This window comes from Mytilus edulis, chromosome 3, assembly GCF_963676685.1.
Source record: "Mytilus edulis chromosome 3, xbMytEdul2.2, whole genome shotgun sequence".
In the NCBI taxonomy this organism is placed as follows: domain Eukaryota; kingdom Metazoa; phylum Mollusca; class Bivalvia; order Mytilida; family Mytilidae; genus Mytilus; species Mytilus edulis.
This window is the reverse complement of record NC_092346.1, coordinates 71,801,530-71,825,221: the sequence shown is the minus strand read 5'-3', so window position 1 is coordinate 71,825,221 and position 23,692 is coordinate 71,801,530.

The following is a 23,692-nucleotide window of genomic DNA, read 5'->3' as shown; positions in this document are numbered from 1 at the left end:
TGTTGTTTAGTCATGCTAATTTTTCTTGTCATGATTTTAATAGTATGTCAGATGACGATAAATTTGTATTTTATTTAGTGATGAAAATGTTTACTTTTATACTGCCAAAATCTGCTATGATATTTTACTGAAAAGAAAATGTCTATTATATTCTTAACATTTGTATACTTTTAATTTGTTTTATGTTATTCTTAACATTGGTATACTTTTAAATTGTTTTATGTTTTATGTTTTATGTATGTATATATGTTACAGTGAATTTGTATAATCAGGGATTATGTAGAATCCCTAAAATTTTCAGGGACTATGTATAATCACTGGGTAGTTTAGGGATTATATATAATCACTAAAACTTTTAGGGATTATGTATAATCACTAGAAAAAACGTCAAGGATTATACAGAATAACTGAAATGATACTAAAATATATAACATATTGAAATATCTTAAAAGTTAACCTTAATATATCATAATAATAACCTTAATATTGTAAAACGTTAGGCATAATTTTCTATTATGAAAGACACAAAAATATTGAAATGTTATTCACAAAATAATTAAATGATAAGCACAATATAATTAAATGATAAGCAAAATATACATAAAATAATTGATATTTTGTTATTAATAATGACTTTATCAGTAATAATATCAAGCGAGTCCTTTTTGATATTGACTGTATTAGTATTAATAATACCAAGCGAGCCCACACGGGCGGGTTGATGAAGTTAGTATGAAAATATTAAATTGCATAATGATTATTCTTTTTATCGTATTGTTCTAGTAATTGTTTTTATGTTGAGAATATGAAATAAAATGAAATTGTCATTAAAACTATTTTTATGCGTACAGTCGTTTTGATAAAGGTTAATGTTATGTATAATATTTTAATATGAAACATTTTATTTACAAACTAAATTTGGATGGCATCGACTATTACACATTTGCCCCGATTTTCTACTGGCATATCTATCAAATTCACATCTTTTTTTACCACAATATCAAAATAAAAAAAAAAACCTTGTCCTCAAATCAGATTGTACGGCACGTGTCAGAGAAATAGAGTTTTCAGCACAAACATCTGAAGGTACAAATTGTACTAATGAAGGGAAACCATCAACCTCAAACTGATTTCTTGTATCAAAGATCTGAGCAGGATTCCATGCTATATAACAAGGCGATATCCTTCTTCATTCTTTTCGTGAATATTGACCATTAGTTTTTTGGGATCTCCCTTTCCAGGAACCAATGATTTGTATAGTAAGACTATACAAATCCTTGCTGGAACCACTAGTGTTATTGGTTTGAGATATCATCGTTGAAGCTTTTAATAATTGATAATCCATGAAATCATATTAGGGAACTTGTAGAATAATAATAAAAATTATCAGTGATTATATAAAATCACTGGTCATTTTCAAGGAATCTATATAATCACTAATAACTTTATTGATTCTACATAATCCCTGAAAAATCAGGGATTCTACATAATCCCTGATTATACAAATTCACTGTAACATATATCTATGTAAATGTATATACCATTTTTTTATAGTCTCTCATATCTCTTTTTAAAGTGGCTCTTGTTTTATATTGGAAATTGTAATATTATGTAAATGTTTTAGATGAAGTGAGACTCAAATAAAATATTGTCTTGTTTTGTCTTGTCTTGTCTTGTCTTGTCTATGTATATATCGGAATTAAGGGGTTTCCAAATTCTTTGATTTAATTGCTATGGACGATCTTGATGTTGATGAAACGCTCTTCTAACGTACCAAATCATAAGCCTGGTATCTTTGATGTGGATTTTATAATTTTAGATTGATGACAATGCTGGCGATGTTCGTCCTCGAGGGTGTTACCAGCCCAGTAGACAATACTTTTGTTAATTTACTTGTTATTAATGTTGAAATATTCAAACTATGAAGATTTTCCTACCCCATGTATAGATTATCTTATCTATATTTGTCACAACTTTTCGGAATTATTCATTGAATTTGTAAATGATTTGACTTTTTTTAACTCGTTTGAATCGAACGTCATTTATAAGTCTCATGTATATGACACGCGAATCTGGCGTACCAAATTATCAGTCTTCAATCGTTGATGAGTGTATGCATTCATTTCGGACTATTGAACAAATTTTAGGGTTGCTCATATCTTTTAAAAGTTTTTGAGTAGTACTTTAAACTGCGTTTGTGACTAGTGATCTCAAACTGAACTTTTCCGCACATAATAAAACGTATTCCACTGTATTTTTTTTTCTTATCATGGTTAGGGTTTTGAGTGATTATCCGGAAACATTTTGTTCTGGAATTAGTTTCTATCCATATCACTAAATATGACTACTTAGTTGTTAAGGTAAACACACATTTCAAAACATTTATAATTACTCAATCTCCTTAAGTAATTTAAAGTTCATACAAAAAAAAGAAAGAATTTAACCTTACCTTGTAAAAAAGAAGGCCGACAACAGGAGTTATGTTTGATTTTTGCAAACGGTTTTATTATTTGACGAAATGAAAAATAAAAAATAAAGAAATACATATTGTTTAATATTGTATGCTATTGTAAGGTTTGAGTTACAAAAGTACCGTTATAAATCTCAATGTTAATATAGAGTTATCACTGCATTAAAGTTTCTGTCTGCTCATTTGTCAGATGTCTGATCAGATTCTGTGTATTATTAACCTTTTAGTTAGACAAATTTGCTTTGATCATTTCTATGCTTAACTTACATTAAGCGGCTATCTGTAAAATCCATAGCGCCAACACAAAGATAAATCAAATCTAAAATAATTCATTAGAGCGGATGATGGAGAAATTTGGAAGATACACAAGAAGCCGATTTAAACATAAAAAATCATTAATATTTTGACGAAAAGGAAATTCACGATACATGTTCTATTTGCAGGAAATCCTTTTTTCAATATTTAGTTTGATCTTCACAAAGAAAAAGTACAAAACACTTGTAAAAGCAATCATTAGCAAAGATTTTTTAAAAAGATGGTAAGTACAAGTAATTTAAAAAGCACTCCAGTGTACGGGTTATTTACCTTTACTAGTTTAAAAAATAAAGTAATATATTTTAAACCGGTGTCTCAAAGGAGACATAAGTCTCATTTTTGTCATGATAACTGTCATCGGATGAAAATTAAGATTTATGGTAAACCGCTTACCATTCGAAGTAATAGGAATGGTGAAATCAAAAGTTTGCTTTATTTAGAATGTAGTGCATTTGACTTATTTAATGAAACAATTAATATCTTCTTGCAAAAACGAATATTTCCATTTTAAATGTAGTAGACGTACTTTTATCTCATCTTTGGGAGTATTTCTTTTTTTATAAATTTGGTGCTTTAAGGAACTAAGTGCATTTTGTTGTCTCAATTATTGAATAAATCTACTGGTTCATTTATAATATAATCGGAATTTTGTTATTTGCTATTTTTCTTAAACTCACCTTTTTTGCAAGATCTTGTTTTTAAAAATAAACCCAGATTTTATTCCCCTAAATTTTAACTATATAGGAATAATGTGTGCTTTAGCTTCATAAACTGCCCTTTTTCTTTCCAGTTTGATAACATTATCAAAGAGATTTTTTTTTTAAAGTCCAAATATTTTGTTACTTTTAGGACTAATGGTCGTGTGGATTCGGTGGAAATGATGCTGTTAAGGTTTCAATTTAGCATAATGGAAAACGATGTTTTAAATAATAATAATTTAAAAAAAAAAACATTGCAAACTTTATAAGATGTTATCATGATTGAGTAGTTGGGGGATTTATCATCACAACAACTCTAATTCTGGATTGCCACAGGTTAAATTTCTTATCTTAATTACAAAGCAAAAACAATACAACCTTTCACTGAAAATAAATGGTTGTTTTGAACTCTCAACAAAGAATCAAAGTTTCAAGACATGAATTGATTAAACTACGGTTGCAAAAAGTGTTGATAGAACCTTATTAATGGTACAAGGTTTATAATTTTTCACGCATAACGCGAGTTTCGTCTACAGAAACGAGTTAAAAGGTCAAATTTTGTACGAATTTGAAGAGTATTGAAAACCTTAACTTACGAAAGCTTTAGCTTGACACAGCTAAAGTAATCTATTCCTTGGGTAAAAAATCCCATGCTTACACACATATTTCCCTACTTTTATTAGACTAAACAATCGTATCCAGAGACAATCTTTGCATATAAATGTAGTCAGAAATGATAAAATTTGATATCTGCAAGTGGGTATCGATATTCAACAGTAAACCACCGTGTTTCGTATACCATTGCGTCGTATATATTTTCATGTGTTATTTCTCAGTACAATTTGTGAAATTTTAGACAATATAGTGACTACGCCCATGTATATGTTTTATAGAATTGTAAACTGTAAAACTACGGTTACCGCGTTGACATCATCAGTAATGATGATCTAAATACGTCAGAGCGTTTGATATATGTGGAATGATGATGTTAAGAATTTGTTTGGTATCAGTATCATTTTAGAAAACATGATTATACAGTTGAGGAAACAGTAGATAAACTGTAAATTTTTTTAGTAAAACTTTAGTTGATTTTGTTCCGCCAATCTTTAAAAAGAACAAAACAAAATAAAATGCAACGCAGGAAGATCTAAAGCGAAAACAATTGACAAACCATGGATAATTGGTGTAACTCATTGCTGCGTTCATACCAAGAGAAACTTAACAAACTTTAATTTATCAAAACTCAAGATGAGCATGAATAACTTGCTAATGCAAATGTCAATAAATTTATGAAAGACGATGTAAGCGTTAAAGTCAGGAAGGTTGTATGCTTAAAGGTCTGAAAAAGAATAAACCAGACAATTATATTTTAAACGTGTATGGAGATTTCAGGTTCTTTCGGAAAACTTTAACTCAGTATCCCTTTTTGATTCATCCACTCTTCGGTACTGACTGAAAAATTGTTTTGTTAACAAACAAACAAAACAAAACAAAAGAATGCAAGGCAAATATTTGTCAATTCAATTTTTAGAATTTTCAAATCATAAATTGTAACAGCAGATGGTTTTGATTGTGATAACATGCCAGCGTTTTCTTGAGCTTTAAAAAAGCACCAAAAATATTTGTATCCATTAAAAATTAAGGATATAAAATTAAGCATTGATAAGGTGAGCAATGGAAGCTCGTCTAGATTGAGTTTTGTGCTGATGTTTACTAACGTTTTGTAGTTTGTTTTGTTTTATTAATGTGTTCGACCTAATGACGTTATTCAGTCATGATAATCCGGTAACAAATTAACTTGGGAACCATGGGTTAAAATTTACGAAAGAACTTACGTCTTTATCCTATTAGTGATGATATAATTTAAAGTTAAGAAGATGTGAAACTAATTTGACATAATTAGGTTAACTCTTGAAAAATAATTAAACAGAAAGTGACGTGGTGATTTGAAATATATTATACGTTTAATAGTTGATTAGCTGCGTCGAGTTTATGACTGATATAATAATTGTCTTGGAAGTTTCAGAAGTACACTTGTCCATTCCAGCAGCGCCTGCATACTGAGTATATATCTCCTAATTGATACGATATTCCCGGGCTTGTATTTCTTATCATGATTTCCTTGGTAGATTATTGCTGCGCACAAGGAAGCTATTAATCCAAATGGTGAAGTTAAAATCATCCCTTCGTAAATTTTATGGACGCCATCACGAGTTGATTGACCGTTATGGAATAACCATTTTACAGATGATATCGGATATGTTCCTTCCCTTTTCACGAATGTGACCTACCGAATTGGACTATTTACCGGATTTGTAATAACATAAGCAACATGACGAGTGCCAGATGTGGAGCGGAATCTGCATACCCTTCCGGAGTACTTGAGATCACCTCCAGTTTTTGGTTGGGTTCGTGTTGCTTAGTCTTTAGTTTTCTACGTTATGTTTTCTGTACTATTATTTGTCAGTTTGTCTTATTACTTTTAGCCGTTGCGTTGTCAGTTTATTTTCAATCGATAAGTTTGTCTGTCCATCTGGTATCTTTCGTCCTTCTTTTGTCCGCAATACAAACCTACAAGATCAATATAAAAAAGAAGATGTGGTATGATTGCCAATGAGACAACTGTCCACAAGAGACCAAAATGACACAGACATCATCAACGTTCTTTTCTAAACCTGTGCCGTGAACAAGTACACAGTACCGTAAGGGTTATATATATATATATAATTAAGAGTTATGTTCTGTCAACTCTGTGTTGCTAATAACTGTAAATGTCACTTTTTCATCGTTTTGTTTGTAGATCTTTGTACTATTTTAGAAGTATACGATTTAAAGATCGTTTTATTTCTGACATTTATATGACCGTTCCATGTTTACATAAACAGTCATGGTGTACTTTAATCCATCAACTTTGGTACAACGTAGGAATGCATACAACAAACAAATATATCTTCATTATAAGAACGTAACCTTATTTTAATTACATTACTAGCGTCAACGCAGACTTCAAAATTCTTAATTTGATTTTATTTTCCCTCTTGGCAATTGAAATTTACTGCCAACTTCATTATATAAACAATTAAATTGAATAAAATCTTAGAGAGTGAGCAGACATACTGTTTAGAATTTTCTTTCTCTTGTACAACTATAAGTATAGGCAAGATCACGCAACCATGTATATCACTTTCACAAAATTGTAATAGTACTAGACATATAAACATGTGAACCAAAAACAATAAAAAAAAAAACTTCTTTTATAGCTTTTCTTTTATTTGTACGAATAAAGGCACATTCTAATAATACAGAATTCGTAATGAAATTGAAAAAAAACCTGATATTTTTAAGGCATTTACAGAAAAGGAAGAGTATTATGTAAAGTAAAGAGATGTGGTATGATTGCCAATGAGACAACTCTCCACCAAAGTCAAGATGAAGTGGATATAAGGAAACCTCACTTTACATACTAACATGTGTGTTCATTCAGCTTAATTGTCACAAAAAAGTCAAAGTGTTCATGTGTTATTTACATGTATTTCAAAGCAAATTTAAAGCATATCGTTTTAGACGATGCCAATTTAAACTGATGAACTGAAGATACATATACTATTTATGTTTTCATTAGACGCTGTAAAACAATTCATCTATATCACTGCATTTCAATTCTGACTTCTATTAAACCTAAATGATTTTACAGTGGCAGAGAGTCGAGATTCCCTCCGTTCATTTCGATCAACCTTCCATGTAGAATGTACCCTGTTTATTAATAAATCTTGATCTAAATATGTATGAAATATTTCCACTGGACGTTAAGCAAACGAACACCTACCGTAAATCTGTATCTGTTCTTTAATTTCATTGAAAAATCGGAAGATTATTTTATCTTGTTGTGCTAGCCATCAATTTTACAAAATTATGAAAACTTTAAAAGACATTCTTCAGAACTATTAAAGTATGGAGACACATTTCTACGCATCAATAACTTATAAAAAAGTCATGTTTCTGTAAACAACGAAAATATAGAATGACATTAAGCGCTTATATAATTTGTACCATAGTTTCTTCACCTTTTTATGGGATAATAAAACTCTTGTAAATTTTAATGTATAAAGTGCAACGCAAAAGATACCAATTTGTCCTACAAATTACTCGCCATAAATGCCTCGTTAAAAGGATGTAAACATTTTATCCAACACTATATAAAAATGGCTTATAGGATAAAATAGACGAAATCAACCAGAATTATGAGATAATTAAATACAAACTCAGCGATAAATTATACGAGTATTTTTTCTTACTACCTAATGGTATGCAAAATTGCCATTTATTAACCATATTAAGACAAACCGACATAAAATCGATACAATAAAAATATCATAGTTAGATATCGGTTTTTAGATAAAACCGAAAGACATTATAAATTTCTTTAACAACAAAGCTCAAAGCATATGTCTGTAAAGTGTGAACATTGAATAACATGTGGACATTATGTATAAAGGAGTAGGTTCAGTAAGACCACTTTATGGCCCCAAAATATAACAGTTTTACAAAATTGTGAAAATGTAATCTTTTAGCTATTCATTGGAAAGTATAATGCTTCTACTACATAAATATGGTCTGTTTTTGACAATACAATGCACACATATTGGTTACTAGCATCATAAAGTCATGCTAAATTACTGAAATCTTCACAATTTTAGCATTTTAGTTAAATTTTAGATGGTTTCCGTCCTAAATGAAAGTGGCCGCATTCGTGTTCATTCATAATATTGAAATGTAAGTTGTATTTGACGATAATACATAACATATATAAAGGTTGAGGATGAACACGGATGCGGCCACTTTCATTTTTGACAAAAACTATCTGAAAAGTGACGATTTTTTGGCATATTTGATAGATTTTTCACATTTAAGCTTGAATCGGAGTGTTTTTAATGACTAAATCAGTTAAAATCTTCCACAAAAACTAATCGAATCAATTGCAATAGACACTTAAGTGTTTAAAAAGTGTCCAAAATCTTTCGTTAGATGAACCTGAAATTTGAGGCCAAAATCGGCCCTTACCGGTCCTACTCCTTTATTGTACTTTGCACAGAAAAGTTTAATACTTTTTACTTTTATTATTAAAAAGTAAAATCACAAAAATATTGAACACCGAGGAAAATTCAAAACGGAAAGTCCCTAATCAAATGGCAAAATCAAAAGCTCAAACGAATGGATAACAACTGTTTTGTATCTCACTTACTTGGTACAGGCATTTTCTTAGGTAGAAAATGGTGAATTGAACCGGGTTTTATAGCTAGTTTAACCTCTCAATTGTATGACTGTTTCATTAAATTGACAACGAGGTGTAAACAAAACAAACAGGCATTAATTGTTTTGGCTTTTAACTAGCTGTCAGTAACAGCGGGTACTCTCAAATCGTACTTTCTTGTTAATTGACCTGTTGATACTATTTGTAACGCATTTTTGTTATTGAATGTTAACATGTATGTGGTCTATATTCCAGCTTTGATTGTATGGAATTACTACAATTTTTTTTATTTCTTCGTACTTTGAACATCAAAATTATTTCTTTCTCCTTGAATACTGTTCCAGCTACTTTACACGAAGAACACGAAGTTCTATCGGGCACTCATTGTATAGTTTTATTGTTGATATTCATCCCACATGTACCAAGTTTTAGATTAGTTTTATTGACATACAAGAAATTTCTTGGTATTCCTAAACCGAAAATTATGTACACAGAAGAAGAAGTATACCTTACAGCAAAATTATTTTTATTAATCTGTGTATAATGTGACGTAATTTTTTTTCATAGTAAATGTTTTTCTAAAATTGTTAATATTTCACAGCGGTTTCATACCTTTACTTTTATTGTCCCTTATTTTTATTAACTATGTATTAACATTGTATCACATATCAAATTTATTCGTTCATGTGAAATTTTGTGTTCCTACGGTTTTTGATTGAGTTTCGTCATTCCAATTGATATTTTATAGTGTGTCTTTCTATATTGTGATGTTTAACTTTTGTTGCAGAAAATGGAGACGGTGTTGTACCATTAAAACGTTTAATCCCGCTACAATTGTTTGAACCTGTCCTAATTCAGGAATCAAATGTTTAGTGGTAGTCGTCTGTTTATGTGGTTCATAAATAAAGGCAACAGTAGTATACCGCTGTTCCAAACTCATAAATCTATAGAAAAAAAACAAATCCAGGTAACCAACTAAAACTGAGGGAAACTCATTAAATATAACAGGAGAACAACGACACAACGTCTGGCGTATTGAATTATAAGACTGATACTTTTGATAACTATTAACCAGCGCTCTTGTCTGTAATCAAGGTATTATACTTGAGATGGCTCCCCTGTTCAGTGCCTGTGGCCATGGATCAATGGGATGCCGTCATACACAACCCCTTTTACAATGAAGAACTACCCTAAACATATGAGGGGAATGGTTTACTACAGGATACTAGACATAAAGCTGTAACTCTTGATGACACTTAACAATTTATCTTGAATAAAAGTAATACACACATTCGCACCAAACCTAAATCTGATCGGAACATGTTTCATGAGTGAGCCCTGGAAAATGCGGATTATGAAGTAGATAGCTCACAAGAATAAATGGAACCTATTTTTTTTTTTTATTTCATTACTAGAATTTGAAAATTACAATTCAGTGACACATTGTTATATTTTTTCTATGTCCGTATCTATGTTGGTTGGCGTTTGTTTTTCAAGCAGTTCCATGTTTCTGCTGTAGCCGATGTGTGAAGCTATGCTGCTGGTTATTTACTATGTCAAGCTAACTCACTGATTATTTTCTTTGTGAAACAGGCTTACTGTATATTTATTGTGTCAAGCTAGCCCACTATGTTATTGACTGTTTCAAAAGATTAACCAATAAGTTATCATGTACGCCAATACAATTCCGGAAGTTCATGCACATTGCAATACATATATTCTTTCAATATTGTATTTAACAAACGATATAAAAACAAATATTAGTTTTATTTTATAGATATAAAGAAAAGAAAAAAAATTAAATTCTAAATAAATCCCTTTGTACTAGTTTTAGTCACAACTAAAACACACCTGTGATATCGCGGGTCCGTGACTGAATTAAAGTATATAACTATGCGCAAGCATTATTTAGTATTAGTATTGCCATCTGATAAAGTCATGCTGATTATAAGATACACAGTTTTCTCTGCTTTCAAATCTTTCTGTTTGAACCCGTCGAACTGGAACTTATTAATTATTGGTAATATTAATTATTTGGAAAACAAAAGGTCCTGGAATGGAGTATTTTTAATCAACAGCATTGTCCTATATTAGTTATAAATAAAGTTGAATTCTTTGATTCGCTGTTTTACGTCATGGTCGCTAACAAATTGAAAACTGTACCCATACGCCTTTTTTTTAGTCCAGATTTTTAGTATTCGTATTGTTATCTTAGAAAGTCTTACTGATTAAAATACTACAATAGGTAACAATTCGACAATTTAGTAGTGTCAACCCTGTGATTATGACCCGTGTATATAGCATATTAATCCTGAATACACCGTTTGTTGGTGCGCCTGTCAGATGCGGAACGTACAGATAAGGTAATAGGTAACAGGTGAATATACTATTGGTATCGGTATCGGACTCGACCCGGAACTTCTAAATTTTTGGCAATATTAATTACGTGGAAAACAAAAGGGCCTGGAGTGGTGTAATTTTTAATCTACACCTTTGTACTATATTAGTTATATATAAAGTTGAATTCTTTGATTCGTCGTTTTTACGTGATGACGGCTGACAAATTGGACCTCGTAATTTTAGTATTATAGATTGAGATACCTTTCAGTGATTAAAATAAATACATCTATCTCATTTTTTTTATGGATAAGTTACATCTGTTGAACAGATGCCAGTTGACCTTTACCGGTTCTTCATGCAAGGTTATAACATAATTTCATCAACATTGTGATATCTGAATTTAGTCGGAAAGTCGTCTATACGCAAAGTAAAAACATGGTCGTCCTGTAACAAGTTTATTGGTCAAAACAACATAATTTTGTAGAATTAGCAGTATGAGCACTAATTCTGCCAATCTTAAGGATACTACATGCATCAATTTCTTGCGTCCAGATAAAGATTTAAACTTTTGAACCATTCACTATTAAACAGGCTTTAATGTCCATTAAATCACTTGATAAAAAGGAACTTTTAACAGTAAAAGCAGAGATAAGACATGGAATCATTGTTTGTTTAATAATTCGTATTACAGACAGAAATTGATTATCAAGTTAATTTGCAATGTCTGAAAATAGATGTTGTTATTTTACATATTCACATCATCAGATCATTTAAAAAAAAACTGGGAGATAATACACAATTACATGATAAAAAAGATTAGTAAATGCATCTTTTGTATTTTGAAACATTTCATCGGGTGATCATAGAATGGGAAATCTAAAAGTATATGACGTTTAAGAGTCAATAACCCAAACAAAAATAATTTACGCCTGCGTATGAACATACACTCACAATAGTACTATATAACTATAATAAAAAGGAATATTCACTTTGCTGTTATTAAAATAGTTTATCAAAAGAACCAAAAAACCCTCTGAATCGGTACTTGCCGTATATTTAAAAATGAATAAGAATGTATGGATCACTGAACCCCAAGCACCGACTTTGTTATAGACAGCTGGACTTTTCCCATCTGGCAGTCAAACATATTTTAAAGAAGATTGTCCGGCCGTTTAGTTGTGTTGGGGAAAAAAAGAGTTCAATGATTTATAAACGTTAAAGAACACATGGTGCAACTTTTTTCAAGGGTGGTAGGATGGCATTCTGAAAGATAAGAAAGTTTGACAGTGGTTTTCCCGGCTGTCGTCCCGGTCGAATGATATTGACAAATATATTGATTTCCAATTTGTTTTGTTTAGGGGAACCAAAAGATCATCGTATTTCCATACACTTGGGGTCTAAATAAAATGATTTATATGAGTTGTGTTATAGAAGAATGGAGTCTTTGTTCAGCGTACGTTCTCTACTAGATTACAATCTATAACTTATATGTCAATCGAATTGTGGCTTTCCTTTCATTTCGGGAAACGCCTTTTTAAAATAACATTGAGATGATGATGGATTAAGTATACTTTTTTAGAAGTTCAATTATATAGTTTGTGGAGTTTGCTTACAAAACGAATGTTTCAAAATAAAAATATATTTATAACAAGTTCGTACTTCTAGTGTGAGATAACCTTTTCATGTGATTATCTCTGGATTGTGTATCAAGCAATTAATGTATCCTTCTCAAATAAACGAATTTAGATTTAATCTTATCATCTAAGTTCAAGATATCTTTAGCAATCAGCTTGATTTTGACAGGTGTGAGTTTCTTATATTGTAAGTACAGTTTTATATGGGTTAGAAAGGTGGAACTTTCTCTCTACACCATGGTTACACCGAACTTGGAGAGTAGAACAAATAACCAGCATATCTATATAAAAGAATCTATTATAGACCTATCTCAACAAGCTAAATCATTTTGAAAAAAATAACTTTTTGGGACTTGCACCTGACGAGAAAACAAATTCAAATGATCTTTGAAACATTATATGTTTCTAAATAATACATTTTAAATTTTACAGATTTTCTGAAAAAAAATTAATTACATACTTCATTCACATGTTTGTTGAAATATCTTCATTGTGCTTTCTTACTCACTTGTACATTTAATTTCTGTAAATATCGATAATGAAATTTCCAATAGGAACTACTTTCACGGCTAAAATTGTTCTACTTTTACTGTGAAGTTTTGAAAAAAAAAACATACCCTAGAATGGAAAGTTCATATGCACTACTATTTTTTAAAGGTAAAATTATATGTCTGTACGGCTTATTTGCAACGTTTTATATGCCCCGGAAATCTAAGAGTTAAAACTTACACTATAATTCTGTACTGCCCCTACCTTTACCTAAGGTTTTCCACAGACTCCATTTGACCGCTTTGCATATGTTTATTTACTGTTAACATTCCCAAGTTATGTTTCTACGAGATGAAACATAGAGATCATATATCTGGGAACAAGTACGTAAACAAAATTTATCATCATGCATATTATATATCTCCCCATTAGAGGTGGGGCTTGTGAAACAGCAGTATTTACAAAGATCAATTTACAGGAAGTATTGAAATCTAGAAAAAATTAATAAACTAACAAGACTATTTTTAAAACTTTGAAAAAAGTTTTGTTGTTATATTTGTTTTGCATTTTACAATAATAATTTCCTGTCTCCTAATATATAGATATATATATATATATAAAGTGCCTAGAAAATCAACCTAACGATGTTAGAGTAGATTTGATTCGTAACTTCCTCCCCGATATATATATATATATTTATATATAAAAACAAGTCTAAATGGAAAACTACGTTCAAACCTATGATTGCATTGGATAAAAACCGCACTTTTTATACGTGTGCATGTAAAACAAATTTCGTTGTAGAAGGGTCTGTACAGCACAAACATCATTTTCCAAAAGACCAAAAAAGTGAAAAATTATATTTAAACAAAACGCATTTGACTAACACTTCGAACAACTGATGTTCTTTAACCCTGCTGACTGCAATTGTCGATTGCCAAATAAAATTGATCACAAGATGTAACAAAATGGATCTAAATATAAATTTAATACTAAACAGAAAGCAATAAACTTGTGGCCAAGATGTTATGCTACAAGCACAAGTTGTCAATAATATTTTTTGTACACCAGATCCGGATTTCGACAATAAATGTCTCTTCAGTGTTATTCGGTATCGAAACGGTATTTGGAAGGCCATATAATTTACCCTCAATTTAAGATAGACTCTTGAATTTTAAGAGTCAATATAGGATGAACGGATCATATAAAGCGGAGGGAAAATATGATACAAGCCCAAACGAAAAAAATAAACAAGTCTAAATTGAAAACTACGTTCAAACCTATGATTGCGTTATATATTTATCCATAGAAACTTTGTTATGTTCTACACACTATAACGTACCATTGAGGTATATTATCCAGAATTTGTCGAATGACACCGAAATGTCATGTGATACCGTTACAGCAAAGCATGCTATAATAACCGAAAGCAGTTTATATAAAACGAAAGCAGTTGATATAGATAAAGGCAACAGTAGTATACCGCTGTTAGAAATTCATAAATCGATAAGGAAAAAACAAATCCGGGTTACAAATTAAAACTGAGGGAAACGTATCAAATATAAGAGAACTACGACACAACAGAAACACAACATTAAAATGTAACACACACACAGAAACGAACTATAATATAACAATGGGCATTTTCCTGACTTGGTACAGGGCATTTGAAGAAAATTTGAACCTGGTTTTGTGGCATGCCAAACCTCCCGCTTTTATGGCAATGTTAATTATAACATTAAAATGACAGGACTACAATAAATAAATGGGAGAAAATATAGGACAGAGAAACAAACGAATAATAGCCAACAAATGGTACCAGGTTAAACAATTAATACGCCAGACGTGCGTTATGTCCACACAAGACTAACAAGTGACGCTCAGATGAAAAAAGTTTGAAAGCCAAAACAAGTATAAAGTTGAAGATCACTGAGGACCAAAATTTCCAAAAAGTTGTGATCAATACGGCCAGGGTTATCCGCCTGGGACAAGAACATCCTTATTATTAAAAATGATTCATACTTTTGCAAACAGAAAGTTTTATAAAATGCCTATATAATAGATAATAGATATACATGATTAAACTGAAGTGGGGATTAGCTACACAATAAAAATATAAACCGGAAGCAGTTGATAACAAAAATCATGTCACACGGCTAAGGCAGTTCTTCAAATTTAATAAATAAATGTACAATGTAAATATATGTACAAATAAATGTAGAAATGTAAATAGATGTACAAATAAGTTTTATCATGGGATTACAATAATACCATTATTTTCTATAAGTATATAATAAATATATATATATATTTATGAAGCACCGAGTACACAAATGTGAAAGCAAGGTGATAAGTACTTAATTTGAAAAGAAGTACTTCGGAAACCATCTAACGACCGCCCAGCTAATAAACACTCTAGACCGTTCAACAAACTGTTGATCAAGATCTAGACTGAATACATAAATAAGTCTGACTGTAACTGTTAACAATTTTGGCATATGCTTTTAGAATAAAACATGATAACCTGATTGAAGCATTGGTGCCAATGAAGGATATCAATCTCATTAATGTTGGGTAATCAACTGGAAAGCATTAAGATACATGACGAGGTGACGACAATAAGGCAATCTCCAAACAGAAGAAATGTATTATATGAAATCGGTGACCTGCAGCTGTTTTCAACCTTGTCATTTGGTGGATGGTTGTCTCGTTGGCAGTCATACAACCACAGCTCCTAGTTTTGTTTGTTAATTAAATTCTGTCTGATCGAATGTTTCACTGTAGACTACGAAGAATAATAACAAGTTAAACAGAAATCCAAAATTTAATTTATAGAAATAAACTCACGTGCTCCTGAACGAAAAGCATAACTTTCAGTCATCATAATCATTAAGACACAGATTTCGATATACTGATAAAAAGTGCTGTATATTGAACATACTGAAAAGGGTTGTAGTACCAAGAAAGTTACCAAAAATAATAATCCGATGAAATAAAAAAAAAACAAACAAACAAACAACGTTATGACCAAAAGATCAAAACAAAAACCAACAATGTTTCAGAAACAATGCACAGAAAACTAAAGATTAAGTAAATCAAAATGAAACCAACAACAGACCACTGGAAAACTAATTTGATTCTGAATATCAAACAAACAATATGCAGACATCTTAAACGTTCAGGTATTGCACATCCAATCTTTTATGGTAATAGTCCTTACAGAGCACAAAAATGTCAGTATTCACCTCAAAAGCTAACCAAACCTTTAACAGACTTATAAAGAAGGCATATAATTACGATACTGTTGTCAGGTGATTAAAGATTGAATATGTTGGCTTTATTATTGATTCACTCAAATGGTCTTTGCATCGGAATTAAACACATTTATTCTAAAAACCAGTTGTTGACATGACACGGGTTATGTTCTTCTCATATATTTCATGATGATATAATACTAAACCCCTAACAGGAGGAATTGTGCCTGATATTCATATGATGAAGACATAATCTTTTACTCAGTTTGAATGAGGTCTTGAGCTGGCATGTCAGTAACTGCTAGTAATCTGTTGTTAATTATATAGTATTTTCAATTTATTTATTTTCTTTTGTGTCATGTTCTGACATCGGACTCGGACTTCACTTAAACTGAGTTTTACTGTGGGTATTGTTGTGCGTTTGTTTTTTTCTACATTGGCTAGAGGTAAGGGGGAGGGTTGGGATATCAAAAAACATGTTTAATCCCGCCGCTATTTTGCGCCAATCCCAAGTCAGAAGCCTCTGACCTTTGTTAGTCTTGTATTATTTTTAATTTAAGTTTCTTGTGTACAATTCGGAGTTTAGTATGACGTCCATTATCACTAAAATAGTATACATATTTGTTTAGCGGCCAGCTGAAGGACACCTCCGGGTGCAGGAGATAAACTCGCTACATTGAAGACCCATTGGTGGCCCTCGGCTGTTGTCTGCTCTATGGTAGGGTTGTTACCGTTTTGACACATTCCCCATTTCCATTCTCAATTTTATGTCTTAATTTAACAGTAAGATTAGGTTCCCTTGATTCATTTGGCTTATTTTAAGTAGCACAGCTGTAGCAATGAAAAATTGATAGTTTAACAAACGTGTTTAAAGTGGAGTAACACATCAACGCTAGAACATAAAACTTGATATGGTTTTTAAAGGGGCACTAGCTACGAGATATGAAAAAAAAATCAGTATGATTTTGTTTGGTTCAATCATTAATATAAGTGAAATGATGAAATAATAATTCGTTTTGAGCAACTAATGTGTTTCAATTTTGTCAAAATATGCAACGAACCATTGCCGATGAATTATTCACTTGCAAGTAAATAACACATATATATAAATCGTGGTCAGCCATTAAAAGAAAAAGAATGTCAACATTGACAGTGAAATAAAGGTGAACCGTTTCGTTGACCGATTCTTTCCACAAAAAAATCATTTTTATACAGGTAAAAACGATAATAAATTTATATTTTACCTTTAAAATGAAATCAAACACAACTAGAAAAAGAAAAAAGAAATTGCACGATTTCCATATTTATTTATATTTTTGTTGATGTTTATTTCGGATTATATGATAATCAGCAGCTACCGATGGTCATCTCGAAAATAAGTAAAATACACACGAAATTCTGAAATACATTATCGAGTGCATGCAGTGTTAACTATTTATTTCAGACTGATTGTAATTTGAATATACGTTTAGGTATATTATATATCAAATATGTGAATTTGAATAAAATCGCTGAACACGAACTTGACAGCTAGTGTCCATTTAATGGTGCGGTCAAAAACATATTTTAATCAATCTTTATTTCTTAAATATTTGTTTCGTTGTTATAATCTCAAAAAAGCACAATGTTCACTGTATTCTTTCATCCTTATCATTTCAGTTTGAAGAGCTATTTCAAAGTCCTCTTTTCTAATTTTCTATCATTTTCCTTGAAACCATAAAAAATATTATAATTAGGTTTATTTACCCAGAAATAAAAGCTTATGTAGCTATAATGTACACATACTAAGTTATGAGGTTGATAACATCTGAATACCCCTAAACAAATTCCAAAACCACCAAAACATGTTTATAGATTGAATATCCATTCGTTTTGTTTGGAGGGGGTCTAGAAATCACTACATGTTCATAAACTTAATATCTGAATATAAATATATATCATGTATTCTATAATAGAGCGGAATCTTGTGATCAACGTACGGTATTCAAGTGACTAATTATATGTGAATTGAATAATGCTGTTTCGATACCTTTCGGGAAACGCCTTATTATGATGGAATTGCAGAATGGGATTATTTTCGTTATCGTTCAAACATATCATTTTGTGAATTCGCCTACAAAACGAATGTTTTAAAATAAAGAATAGTATTATGATAAGTTTAATGTGAGATAATCTTTTTATGGATTTATCTCTAGATGGTTTATCTATCAGCTAATTTATCCTTCTCAAATAAATAATTATAGCTTTGATCTTATCATCTGAATTAAAGATATTTTAAGCAATCAGCTGGATAAAGATAAGTATCAATTTCTAATATTACAAGTACAAATGTATGTGAATAGATATGGTGTGAATGTTTACTACCAGAGTACCAGTAGTTAATACGCTGGTAACATCGAACATGGCGAATAGTACTTATACACGATATATCTATACAAATTACTGTTCAATGTCACATCTGAAAGCTAATCTATTTTCATTGTTAAGTTTAATGCATCTGTCCGACTTCATATGTTACTAAATGATAAGCTATATTTTAGGTGGTGTTTCAAAAACTGAAATGACATGCTCCTTCTACTGATATGTTAAAATATCTTCAAAGTAAAAATGTATCGAACATATATATATAACGTATAGACATGTTTATTTCTTTATACCCTTACTACAGCTGGGGAGGGGGAGGTGGCTTATGTAATAGAGACATGTTTAAAGTTTTCAGAGTCTTAAATTGGATTGTCTTAATTCAACTTTTTTAAAATGAAACAGCTTATTTGGTCACTGACAGATTGGAATAATTATGCAATGAAAAAATGTACTTATATTAAGCGCCATGTACACAAACGTGACAGCAAGGTGATTAGTACTTAACTAGAATAGAATGTTTTCGTACATCATCAAACAAAATGATTTAGACTGAATACATGTACATATATACGTCTCACTGTATCTATTAACAATGTTGGCATATCCTTTTAGAATAAAACGAATTGACGTGATTGTATCATAGTGCCAATGAAGAATGTCAATGAAATTAATTTTGATAAATTGACTGGAAAGATTTAGGATAAATGACGAGGTGACGACAATACAGGCAATCTCTCAACAGAAGAAATTTATTATAAAAAATCGCTGACCTGTAGTTGTTTACATCTTTGTTATTTGGTGAATGGTTGTCTCGTTGGCAGTCATACCACATCTCATATTTTCGTTTTGTTAATTGAATTATGTATGCATATGAAATCAAATGTTTTACTGTAGACGGCGATGAATGGTTAGAGGAAAAACACATGCAGTCAAATTTCAACAAACAATAACGTTACTTTCAAAATCAAAACAGTAAGGAGACTTTAAACTGAAAATGATGGGAGGGGGGGGGGGGGGACAAGAAAGTCACAAAATTAATAAGCCGATAAAAGACAAAGAAAGAGAGAACGTCATTACATAAAGAAAAGAAGAAACATTGCACAAAGTAATACACAGAAAACCCATCATATACAACAGGACAACTGACTGTTAAACACCATCAATCAATCATTAAGCGAGATACTTTTAATTAAATAGTTAGGTCGAAAGCATATCTTTAATTATTTTTTATCAAACAATTTTGTTTTGTTGTAATTATTTATATTTTATCTTATAAAAGCTCAATAACACTTTTTTTTCATCTTAATCATTTCAATCGGAAGAACTATACCAAAGACTAAAATGTTTTCAAAATTCTTTCTTCCATTTGTATAAATAGGTTGATTGATTAGTGTTAACGGCACTTTCAGCTTTTTTGTGCTATTTTATGACGGTTTGCTTTTATTCGTGGAAGAAGGCGAAGTGTCCGGAGATAACCATCGACCTCCGGTAGGAAAACTGACAATCAATCATACAGTTGGACTCACTGAAGAAAAAGTTTAGAGTCGAACTCCCCTGCCACGTGCCGGAATAAGTTTTGGAGGTCTTTAAAAAATATTGTGATAAGGTAAATTTAACGCGTGATATCATTCAGATACAAGTTCTTAAACATTCAAAACATCTAATTCAAAATCTCAAACAAATCAATATACAAGTTTATCAAAATACAAAGTTAGAGTTGTGTTGTCTGTTCAATATTGTTTTTGTAATTATATTTATCTCCTGTAAAAGATTTTTGCTGACACCAAACAGCAAGCTATAAAGGGCCAACAAAAATGACTACTTTCGAACCAGTCAAACAGGAAAACCAACGGTCTGATATAACGGTCTAAAAAAAGAAAAACGGGAAACACGTATGAACAACACCAACAAACGACAACAACTGAACATAGGACAGGTTCCTGATATAGGACAGGTGCAAACATATGCAGCGGCATTATACGTTTTAACAGATACCAACCGTTACCTTTACCACAAACAATAGTGTAACATTAAAACAAAGACAGACATATTATAAAATATCAATTGAAATGACTAAACTCAATCAAAATACATATTAACAAAACAAGTGAACATACACTGAACGAATTTTTGTTTTTGTTTTGTTCACACACCGTTGTCAATATAACGGAGTCTTATGCGACTGTCAGACAAGTAAGAGATTGTACTAGCTATGAAACAAGGTTAAATCAACCATTTTCTCCATAAGAAAATGCTTATAACAAGTCAGGAAGATAACGGTGGTGATCCATTCGTTTGGTGTGGTGGAGCTTTTGATTTTACCATTTGATTGCAAACTTTCCTTTTTGGGTTTTCCTAGGAGTTCGGTATTTTTGTTATTTTACTTTTGAAAGATCGAATACATATCTTCATTGAATAATGAGTTTTACTTAACAAAAATGGAAACCAAAAATACAAGTTCCTTTTTCAAGATGACAAGAATTCATACTCTGCAAAGTATATTACTAATTCCAACAACAATCGATAACATATTTGTCGCGTTCGGTGGAATTATATTTCAACTAATACTGTAGTCGAAATTTGAATGGTTGATATTTGTATATGCTATGGTCGACTTGTTTTTAAGTTTCGTATGATGCAGAATTCATTCAAAATATTCTCAAGAAGTAAAATAGGAAAACACGGTTTAAATATGGTTGAGTTATGTTATATGTTATATAATAGACTTACGGTGACACATACTAGTGCATCGTTTCATTTCATGTATCATGACCAAACGTTTACATAACATTTGGGAGACCGGTGAAACTAGAATGTATGTTTCATGTGTTGATCTTTTTCTTGGAATTGAAACAGATATGAAACCTTAAATTATACCGCGAAAAGGGTGTTACAGTTTCTACAGTGTGAACTTCCCATTTTTAGTAGCACATGCGGCATATCCATCACCCAAGGTATGTCGTTTACTTAAGGGCATACGATACAGTTTTTATCCCATATTGAAATTTTGCTGACAATTTGTATATAGGCTATTTTTGCCTTATTAAATCAAATACCTTCGTTTGCTACCTTAGTAAAACGAGGTCGAAATTTTATATGTTTGCTCAAAATTCGGATTTGTGGATGTATTTTTTCCTTTCGACAGAAATACATATTTTTTTTGTTTTAAAAGATAAAAACAAACCTGTTTTTGTTAATATATTCGTAAATTCTGTTTTATTTAAAACCAATTTGTTTTTCAAATAACTCATAGTAATCAAATGTTCACGAATGTAGAAAAAAACGTTATTTTTTTGCTGTATATCAAATTTAAAAAAATGCACTATTTACGTTTTCATGAAAATTGGTACACATAATCTTTTTTAATTAAACCAAATGGCATTTTAAAAAAAGAGGGTCCCATGAACTCGTTTTCAAGTTAAATAAGTTTTTATGATAAAAATCAGTGGAAAACTGCATATTTTTCCGATAAGTCATAGTTTGACGTCGCAAAAAAACAATTTACGTTAGTAACGTCATAACCTCCCCTGTATCGTATGCCCTTATGATATCGTAATTGATACACCTGGGGCCCGTACGTTTACACTAGCGGAATACATTATTACGGGTGTGCTGATTACGCAAAAAAAATATTGCCTAACAGATATGGAGGAAGAATGATTCAAAATGAAGAAGTCACCATTACGATTTTGGTTAAGCGACACGATACATACTTTGAGACATGTTTTCTCGGTTATTAAATCTTCATGTTACAGTTCAACCGTCTCACCTCACTTCTAAGTATTATATCCAAACAGTTGGTTCTTTTTTCATGAAAAAATGAAAATTGCTTGTAATATTATTTTTTTAGGTAAAAAAATAAAATATTCTGACATGTCACTCCACTATAATTGTTTTATTTTACTTCTTTAAAATTATGTAGTTTCTGTAGCTAAATGTATTAGGTAAAAGTACTGAGATATGAGGTTAAAACAAAGATCCCACCGAATAAATATTTAAAAGAATATGCTTACTAAGACGGTGCACGTTTATACATACATTTTGTGTTAATTGACGTTTTTTGATTGAGTTAAACTTTCCAATTGATATTTTATCGTGTGTTTTTCTATTTTGTGATGTTATGCTATTGGTTCAGAAAAAGAGAGAAGGTTTAGTACCAATGAAACGTTTAATTCCGCTGCAAATGTTTCAACCTGTCCTAAGTCAGGAATCTGATGTACAGTAGTTGTCGTTTGTTTATGTAAGTTATACGTGTTTCTCGTTTCTCGTTTTTTTATATATATATTAGACCGTTGATTTCCCCGTTTGAATGGTTTTACACTACTAATTTTGGGGCCCTTTATAGCTTGTTGTTCGGTATGAGTCAAGGCTCCATGTTGAAGGCCGTACGTTGACCTATAATGGTTTACTTTTATAAATTGTTATTTGGATGGAGAGTTGTCTCATTGGCACTCACACCACATCTTCCTATATCTATTTTGTAACAGAATCATTTAATGATTCACTTTCACACATCTAACATGTAACATTGAAAGACACACTTTTTTGTGTTAGACTTCATATACGCGCATACAAAGTTGTTGAATACTCTCTACTTAATGTTGGTCTTCCATGTATCGAATACGACACAAATACCAAAGTGGGACAGCTTACTTTATGTTAACGTTATACTCAGAAATTTGAAAAATATCTTCTACAGAATCTTTGGATGTTAACTGATCGACTTAAACACGCTTACAACAGCTTAACCATTGCATGATGGCATGTTATATAAAAACAAATGTCGGGAAAATATTTAAAATTGTTTAAACCAAACTATAATTGAGGAAGAAATTATTGAATTTTTAGTCATTCCTCGAAATATGAAGACCGTAATA